General features: G+C 37.9%; 1 long non-coding RNA gene across 6 annotated transcripts in view; it reads left to right on the top strand.

The window, feature by feature from the left end:
• LOC118766170 overlaps window positions 1-582 on the top strand; it is a 31,535-nt gene extending 30,953 nt beyond the window's left edge. For all 6 annotated transcript variants that reach the window (XR_005002083.1, XR_005002082.1, XR_005002085.1 and 3 more), the window contains one exon: window positions 1-582. This exon is cut by the window's left edge and continues 641 nt beyond it. This is a non-coding gene — a long non-coding RNA (uncharacterized LOC118766170).
• The last annotated feature ends 9,321 nt before the right edge of the window (window positions 583-9,903 follow it).

The raw sequence follows: 9,903 nt of genomic DNA, 5'->3' as shown, positions 1-9,903 counted from the left end.
CTGTTACCAGTTCTTGTTCTTCAAGGTGAAGAACTCTTTCACTGAAACTTCTACCTAAAAGTCTTAGAAGACCTACATCTCCGTGGAAGAGGCAACAGTAACCCATTCTTGTGCTTCTTACCTCGGAGATAGTTACAGCAGGGTGCAACAGGGTGGCCTCTCCTTGGAATGCTTGGCTGTTTTTGTTGTCGTTTGACAAATAAAGAAAATTAGTTACCAAAATATTGCAAAACTTTTCACTCAACACAGTATTTGTTTTGTTAATGTAATTTTTGGTTTTTGGAGATAATTTTGAAATAAAAGTAAATGGTGAGCTGAGATAATTTAAAAGGGGAACAAGAATACAAAAGCGAAATCTTCCAAAAGGGACGAAGTGGAAAATCCATGAGAAGTGGTGGGAGAGGGGGAAGGATTGTAGGAGAGAAAGAAAGAAATGTCTGGTGAAAAGGCAGGACAAAGAATATGCAGAGAGAATATTCTGGAAAGCTAATGGTTTCCAATAATTTTTCTCTCAGACCATCTTAGCTGGAATCAAATTTGATAGTTTTGAAAATATAGTTGTTTACTCATTTTTGTTGGAGCCAAAAAAGCTGGTACTCTTTTTTTTTTCTTTTTTTAAAAATTATTGTTGTTAAGTGCTTCATAATGAGGTAAGAGTGGAACCAGTTTGTCAGCTAAGCAGCCAGGGTGAATGAAACAGTCATGACTTGTCACATACATTACAGTAACAGCCATACACAGATTTGAACCCTTGGTCAGCTGTACTAGTGTTAAATGCTTTAAAACAAGTGATGAGCTCTTTCTTTCTCTCTCTTCATACATCATTCCTACAAGTGCTGGCAATCATAGGCCTAACCTTTATGCCAATACCTGAAAATTCTTTGATTTTTCTTTGGCTAGATACAATAACGGTTTTCCATTGCCTTCTGCAAGTCTCTTGTTCTTTTGAGCTTGCTCATGAGGCACAGGGCATGTTTAATCCTCACACAGGGAGACAGGTTTGTGTAGCAAAGGCCATGTTTAACCCTCATGCAGGGAGACAGGTTCGTGTGGCATAGGGCATGTTTAACCCTCATGCAGGGAGACAGGTTCGTGTGGCATAGAGCATGTTTTACACACATGTGGACCTGCATAAACATGAAACATGTCAAGGGACAGGTTCTTTTCTGAATTCTGTATGCCTTAGGCACAAGACTGTCTTCTGCTATTTAACTTGTAACTGGGACCCTTGAGAGCTATTACCACCCTGGGGCCAGAGTAGACTTGGGAGTAGTGTTGACTAACTCACTGCTCCCCCAAACTCCTGAACTCTTAAGCTGGAGCATCATCATTAGATGCAGTTTAAAGTCTTATCCAATGATAGACAAATGGATTAAATACTTCAATTGTTGTATCTCATCTCAATATCAACTTCAAACTGCACCAAGATTGGCTTTTATGTTTTATTTCTCTAATTGTCAATATAAATACCTGTAATATAATGGGGTTGAGTTTAATTGAATACCATCTGTTGCTCTTTAGAAAATCTTTGCTTATGTTCCATCCAATGGTTTCTTATCAAAGACATAAACAGAATCCTGTTTAAGGTCAGGAATGGAAAGAAGGAATTAAGGGGATCTTTATGCTGTAAGAAACAACAAACATCTCAGAGATTTAATGATTCTTCTTAAAAGACATTTAGATTTCTTTTTTTATTATTTACATATACATACATATACTAGCAGTATCGCCCGGCGTTGCTCGGGTTTGTAAGGGAAATAACTATATAAGCATTTTTAGAGATGTAAAGTATAATAGCCATCTCAATATGGCTAACCATAAAAGGGGGGGGTTACTGTAGCTTTTTACGTTCTGAGATTTAATAAGTTCTTAGAGAGTTACTTCCCTTATATATGCCAAGAATGCATTAAAAATGGGAAAAAATTATGGTAAATTTTTTTTTAAATCGTAGACTCATCGTAGACACGCGCTAATACCCAGAAGGGCTCGATATGAATCACGACTATAAGATACCCGGTTTTGGTTAAACTGCACAGCAAAATGTGGGAGTAGTTAGGAATCTAAATCGTAGGAGACAGACAGCACACAACCTCTCTTTTATATATAAAGATTACATTTATTGGTAAATAAAAACCACATTGGTTAATTGAGTTAAAGGAGATCTACAAGGAACCAATCAACGGTTCACTGTGCTAATATATAGACTGTTTGATATTGGTGTGTATATTTACACACAGGTATCTAATCTGCTACTTAAAGACTAAAGTCTAAGTGGGATGTTAATTTAAGGTTAAAAAGTGAGTTTATATAAATTTAGCAAAACACACTGGAATATATAAAAATATTATCTTTCAAAGAAGAACATGAAAACGGTTGAGGTAAACTGTTGGTGGCGCAAGTTATCAGTTGGGTTTGGACTGCAAAATCTAAGAGACAACACCTCATTGATGTCTTTGAGAAATCAATGAATGCCATACAATCTCTTTAGCTTTCTCCACGCAGTTTTCCTTTCTTATTCACTTTTAATTTTGTTGTTTGCATATTTCCAATGAAATACATGGCCTTTGTTTCAATTAATTTTGAAAATATTGATGAATTTAGTAAAATAATTATCATTTTTAACTTGGTGTTTAGAACATAACAACATGAAAATTTGATGGAAGGTTTTAATGCTGGATCACTTTAAATCTTTTGTTACCATATTGCTAATAAAACACATGGCTTTTCTTTCAATTAATTTTGAGAATAACACTCAATTTAGTAGAATAATGTGGCTGTGTGGTAAGTAGCTTGCTAACCAACCACATGGTTCTGGGTTCAGTCCCACTGCGTGGCATCTTGGGCAAGTGTCTTCTGCTATAGCCCCGGGCCGACCAATGCCTTGTGAGTGGATTTGGTAGACAGAAACTGAAAGAAGCCTGTCGTATATATGTATATATATATATATATGTGTTTGTGTGTCTGTGTTTGTCCCCCTAGCATTGCTTGACAACCGATGCGGGTGTGTTTACGTCCCTGTCACTTAGCGGTTCGGCGAAAGAGACCGATAGAATAAGTACTGGGCTTACAACGAATAAGTTCCGGGGTCGATTTGCTCGACTAAAGGCGGTGCTCCAGCATGGCCGCAGTCAAAATGACTGAAATAAGTAAAAGAGTTATTAATCTTACATTTGGAACATAAATTAGCATGGAAATTTTAATGAAAGATTTTAATTTAGATCAAGTTTGTGTCATAGAAACAGCATCAGTTTGAGGTGGGTTGGTATCAAAAGCATTGAAACATGTGACTAATTGTCTAATTCTTTTCATTAATGCAGTAATTAGAAGCACTGAGCAGATACAAAGTTCCTGGTAAACTAAATGTGTGATAGGGTTTCCATTCTTGATGACCACCATTTCACCTCACATTTCTAAATGCTCGCATTTTCTCATGTTTTTCTCCAAGAAATCTTGACGTTTCTTTTGTCTAATAAGAATTTGTGAGTTCTACCAAAATTGTTATCTTTTATTTCCTAATTTGAGTTATTTCACTTGAATTGCATCTTTAATTAATTAGGAAAAAGCATGAACATCACAACTTCCTGTTTTAACACTTTATATGAAATGGTTATTTTTATTGGCGGAGATGGTCGTTGAAATCGGCAGCTATGAAATAAATTCTGTATCTGTATTCCTAATCCTACCAAAATCAGCTTTTCTGTTCGTCACTGCTGGAATGAAATTAATAAACTGTGGTACCAGTAAACTGTTGAGGTTGACTTAATCATGTTCTTATTCTATTTTTATACAGAATTGGTTTGAAAATAAGTTTCCAGTTAACTGGATCTCGAAGCAGATTCTGTCTGCACTTTGTTTCTTTTTCTTTTTATCTTGTTTAGACTTTGAACACACACACACATACAGCACAATGGTGAGACATATTTTCATGGCAGATTGCAAACAAATAACACTGCCTGCATGATGGTAGCATTTGTTTGCAATCAGATTGTGATGACAAGACAAGGACATACAAACACATATGACAGGCATCTTTCACTTTCTCTCAACAATATCAGAAAGTGATTTTAAAAACTTTTTAAAATTTTGCAAAACACAGAATTCTCTAATTTTATTCGCCCACTTCTCAATCATCAAAAATAGATTACTCTCCCAGTTGAGGAGACTTTGTCTTGTCTTGCAAGTTATTAGGTGACCCCACTGGTGCTGGTGCTACAGAAATGCACCCAGTCCACCCTGTAAAGAGGCTGGCATTAGGAAGGGCCACCAGCCATGGAAACCTGGCCAAAACATGACAACTGGAGCCTGGTGCAGCTCTCTGGCTTGCCACCTCCTGTCAAACTGTCCAACCCATACCAGCATGGAAAACGGGTGTCAAATGATGATGATGATGACGACACTGATATCACCAAAGTAACTAGACATTAACCATTGCATGTTGTATTCATGCGGACACTGAATACGATGGCCAGACCTTTTTATGCTTTTTATGTGGCACCAGTGCCAGTGTTTTTTATATGGCACAGACATGTGTGTGGTATATGTATTCTCTTTTACTTGTTTCAGTCATTTGACTGCGGCCATGCTGGAGCACCACCTTTAGTTGAGCAAATCGACCCCCGGGACTTATTCTTTGTAAGCCTAGTACTTATTCTATCGGTCTCTTTTGCCGAACCGCTAAGTGACGGGGACGTAAACACACCAGCATCGGTTGTCAAGCAATGCGAGGGGGACAAACACATACACACACACACTTATATATATATATATATATATATATACATATATACGACAGGCTTCTTTCAGTTTCCGTCTACCAAATCCACTCACAAGGCATTGGTCAGCCCGGGGCTATAGCAGAAGACACTTGCGCAAGATGCCACGCAGTGGGACTGAACCCGGAACCATGGGGATGGTAAGCAAGCTACTTACCACACAGCCACTCCTGCGCCTATGTCTAACTATTCCTGCATTGTCTGGGCTTCACTGGGCACAGGTGTTATTTTTGTTTAATTACTTTCAGCCTTTGTCATTTGAATTGTTTTTATGAAATATTTATGAGGCTTTCTGAACTATCTCTTATGTTTATTTCATTTACAGCTGGTATTTATCCTGTTGCAAATTGATTTACTGTTTCTTAAATAATCTTTATGAGACTTGCTGGACATTTTTGTTAGGAGACATTATTTCACACACACATACTAAGATGCAAACACAAGCATCCTAACATACAAAGACACACACATACACAATCGTAATAATAATAATAATAATAATAATGATGATAATCGTCAGTGGAGTTTGGGAACAGCTATCCTTTGAACTCCCACACGACATGGGGAATGAAAAGAGGGGGAAGGAAAAATATGAAAAAGAAACTTTTGGAAAAACCCTTATTTTGCCAGAATCATACACGCACACACACACACACACACACTGACACACTAACACAGATAAGCACACATGCACACAGAGTGGTGATAAAATCCATTCTTAGGAACCATAATGGTGGAATACATCAGCAAACATTGCAGTTGATCAGTTTGTATGTATGAAGGGAGAGAGGATACTGTCCTGTTTTGGGGGCTGCCCCCTTGCCTGGGACAGAGAAGGAGTTTGAACTGATGGAATCTTTAGTCTAAATACTTTGTGGTATTTAAATTTTGTTTTTCTTCATTTTACTTCCAAATTCCATTTTTGCATTAGTTAAATGGTTTATTTGTCAGAAATTGTTTTTAAACCTGGAACTTTCTGTTTGTTGAATTCTAAAAATGTGATGTAGAACTTCCCTCCCCCCGCCCACCATCCTCAATCAGGCCAGCTGGAGCAAACAAGAGTTCTGCTATCTCTCTTTGGCAATAATATATGAAGTTGTAACCTTGAGGTCAGATCAGATCTTTGCATCCTTTTAATTTCATCCTTTAAATTGCTTTCTGGGGTTGATTACAAGTACCAGTAATATTATAGGGTTGATTCGATCTGTTATCTTTCACTTGTTTCAGTTGTTGAACTGTGGCCATACTGCAGCACTACCCTGAAGGGTTCAGTCAAACAAACTGGCCCCAGTAACATCTTTTTTTTGTTAGTTATTCTGTTGGTCTCTTTAGCTGAACCACTAAGTTACAGGGATGTAAACACACCAACACCGGTTGTCAAGTGGGGGGGAAGCAAGCACACAATATGTGCACTTGTGCCCCAGAACAAATGGTGCGCTTAGCTGCACCCTGTGGTAACAACAGCGACGGCATTGCCATGGAGAATGGTCGGTGACGCTCCACCTTGCAAGGAAACTGAAAAGCTGGTTGATTTTTTTTTTTTTTTTTACTAATGAATGAAGTCCCTTGACATATTTGTTGGTCAGTGAGTTACATACACTCCCTTTCACACTCACTGTCTTATGTATAGTGATTATCCCACTGGAAACTTGTGACCAGTGAGATGTAAAATGCTTTTGTCATAGTTTGATATCGTCTTCTCACTGTTCCTTTCGACACACACTGACCATCTTGAGATTGTGGTCCTTTTGCAATCAAATGGTTTAAAAACTGAGGCAGAGATGTGCGAAAAAGTTAAAGCAGTGTAATTGGGTCCTTAAGATTTAAGGGTCCAATGTGGACCAAGTTTATTCAGTCTGATAATTTTGTTGCCATATTCCTGTTGGAATACACTGTTTTTGTTGAAATTTATTTCAAGGTTCTGAAGAATCTAGTAAAATAACTCTGGCATTATTAAGCTGGTGTTTGGAATACAAACTTGAAATGCTGATGGGAAGCGTTAATTTAGATCACTTTAACTTTTTTTGGGTACCATATTCCCGTTGAAATACACTGCGTTTCAATTAATTTTGGAAATGAAGAATTTAGTAAAATAACTTTGTCATAATTAAGTTGTTTGGAACAAAACAGAGAAATTTTGATGAAAGTTTTCAGTTTCTATCACTTTAAAACAGAGTTTGTACCATAAAAGCAAGGGTGGTCTCAGGTGGGGTGCTATCAAAAGGAGCTGTTTGACTTTAACAATACAAGGTTTACTCTCAGCATAAGGTTTGCTGGGGCAGAGTATCCTATTTTGTCTGTAAGTTCTTTGTTGCCCCTCAATGAGTAGACATTTCTTTGGCTAGCATCCTTTTCCGCAGCTTCTCTATTTTATTCTACCTCCTCTTCCACATTACCTCTCCACACACACGCACATTATATCTTCATACACTTATTTATATAAACACATGCTTATATCTATCCCTTCTCACTAATTCACCAGTTTCTTCCTTTATTTTCATAGCCTTTAATTCCCTTTTCTGCTCTCGAAGGAGAGGGACTTTCTCCGTCTGGGTTGCGGATCCGTGGAATAAGCTGCCGGACGAGATAGTGAAGATGCCGACGACCGCTCGGTTCAAAGTCTCCCTTGACCACAAATGGCCTGAACTCTTTGCATGAACACTCTCCCTGTGCATAACTCAATGTCCCCCCTACATAGCCTTGCTTTTTGCTTTTTGAGCCAAACAATTAACTAACTAACTAACTAACATAATCCTTTGTTATGACTCCTCAATATCTTCCCAACTCTTTCCTTTCTTCCTTTTTCCCACCTCTTCCACCACCTTCACTGCTTTTCAATCCTTGTACCACCTTCACTTTGCATGCTCTAGTTATAGGTGCATATATTCTTTATTTGTAGGATTTACAAAGCTACCATTGATTTCATGCAGTAACAGCACAATTATTCAAGCATTACAACACTTAAAAATGTTGGTAATTCATCTCTATTTTTTTGGTTAAGCTTTATCCAAAACAGAGACAGACTAACAACATTTCTAAGTGGAATGCTTCATAATTGTGATACCGCATGAAACCAATGGTAGCATGGTAAATTGATAAATAAAGAATATATTTATCCGCCAAATGTGGTGTTGAGTACACATTCTCACTGTTTGCAACTATTACATGTGTGTGTGTGTGTGTGTATGTTTTTATATGTATGAGCCACATCTGGAATCTCCTTGATAATAGGCCAGCTGAATCTGGGTTAAATAGAAATGTAATTCTAAGAAGATGGCTTCATTGACAAGTATTTGGTTGTTTACCTCTTCAAACCTTCCATTACGGTAGTTCTGTGGAAATTCAAAACAATATCAAGACATGCATATGGTGTAGTGGTTAAGAGCATGGGCTACTAACCCCAAGATTCTGAGTTTGATTCCAGGCAGTGACCCGCATAATAATAATAGTAATAATAATAATAATAACGAGAAAGCAACCATACTTTGCGATATGCCAATTCACACAGAAAAATTAAGGCCAATAGGCCAGACATAGTTGTCAGAGATCATGAAGAAAAAAATGCTTTCTAATTGATGTATCAATACCAGCAGATGACAACATGTCTCTAAAAGAAATGGAGAAACTTTCAAAATACAAAGACCTGGAAATAGAGGTAACTCGAATGTGGAATCTAAAAACAGAAACAATTCCTATCATAGTAGGCACATTAGGTATGATAAAAAAATATTCAGACAAATACACAACAAAAACACCAGGACTTACAAGTATATACAGCATAGAGAAAATTGCACTACTAGGTACTGCACACATCCTACGCAGAGCACTTTCCATACAATAACCATCAGAGCATCACAACAAACCACAGCACATACCCAAGGCACACAGAGCTGCACTCGGTAGTGAAGTGAAAGCACGCTATAAAAATAAAACTACTGAATAATAATAATAATAATAATAATAATAATAACACTGAAAAATACCTTAGGAATGAGAACACAGGTTCAAAATTTCCCCAAGACACCTGATGAAGGCTGGAGGGTATATCAGCCGAAACATTGTGTTAACAACAAACAAGATGAGGACAAATATCTGTCAAATGTAAATAATGTAAATAAAATATCAAGACATTATTGGAGAGATGTCTGTTCGGAATGATGGCAGCAATCCTTACTGATGCCGAAAAAGAAAAGGACATGGAAATGTTATTAAGAGAGGAGAATGCATGGGGGTGGGGCAGAATCAGGTTGCCCAAGTCGACCCAACAAAAGGACGAACCAGTGAAATCGATATCAATACAATCAAAAGCAGAAAGAGGAAGACAAGGGGAGCAGCTGGGTTGTCAGGAATATTTGGTTAGATGTGGCTGTGTGCTTAGAAGTTTGCTTTCCAACGACAAGATTATAGGTTCAGTCCCACTGTGTGGCACCTTAGGCAAGTGTATTCTACTATAGCCCCAGGCTGACCAAAACTTTTTGAGTGGATTTGGTAGACAGAAACTGAAAGAAGCCCATCGTATATACGTGTGTGTGTATGTCTGTGTTTGTCCTTCACCACTGCTTGACAACTAGTGTTGGAACATTTATGCCCTGATAACTTAACAGTTCAGCAAAAGAGAGTGATAGAATAAGTACCAGGCTTAAAAAATAAGTACTGGGATCGATTCATTCGACTAAAAATTCTTCAAGGTGATGGCCCTAGTGGGACTGCGAAAGGCAAAGAATGTCAGAAACGTCTGGTAAGGTAGGTCACTTGTTGTATCAACGAGATACCATTATTTAATGACTGGTGAAGCACCATCACTGTGGACTACTCCGTGGTAAAGAAGGTGTACAGGAGAGAGGAAATTTCAGATGCACCAAATTGATGGACCAAGTTATGAAAGCTTCTGAAAAAGTTTCAGCTCAAGAGATCAGGAAGAGAATTAGCTCAAGTGACGCACAGAATAAACACTACTTGTGTCCACCTTCGAGAGAGATAACTACAAGAGAAGTACTTTCCCCAGGAATAATGCTCCATGCCAAGCATTCATCTGCTTGGAAAAACATATTCGACAAGGTTTCTATGCTCTGAAGTCTGGTAGTTGCTGAAAAAAATGAAGGAGCAGTTTTATGGTTCAAGAAGGTCTGTA

The sequence above is a fragment of the Octopus sinensis genome, linkage group LG15 (genome assembly GCF_006345805.1).
Source record: "Octopus sinensis linkage group LG15, ASM634580v1, whole genome shotgun sequence".
NCBI lineage: Eukaryota > Metazoa > Mollusca > Cephalopoda > Octopoda > Octopodidae > Octopus > Octopus sinensis.
This window is presented reverse-complemented; position numbering and strand designations above follow the sequence as displayed.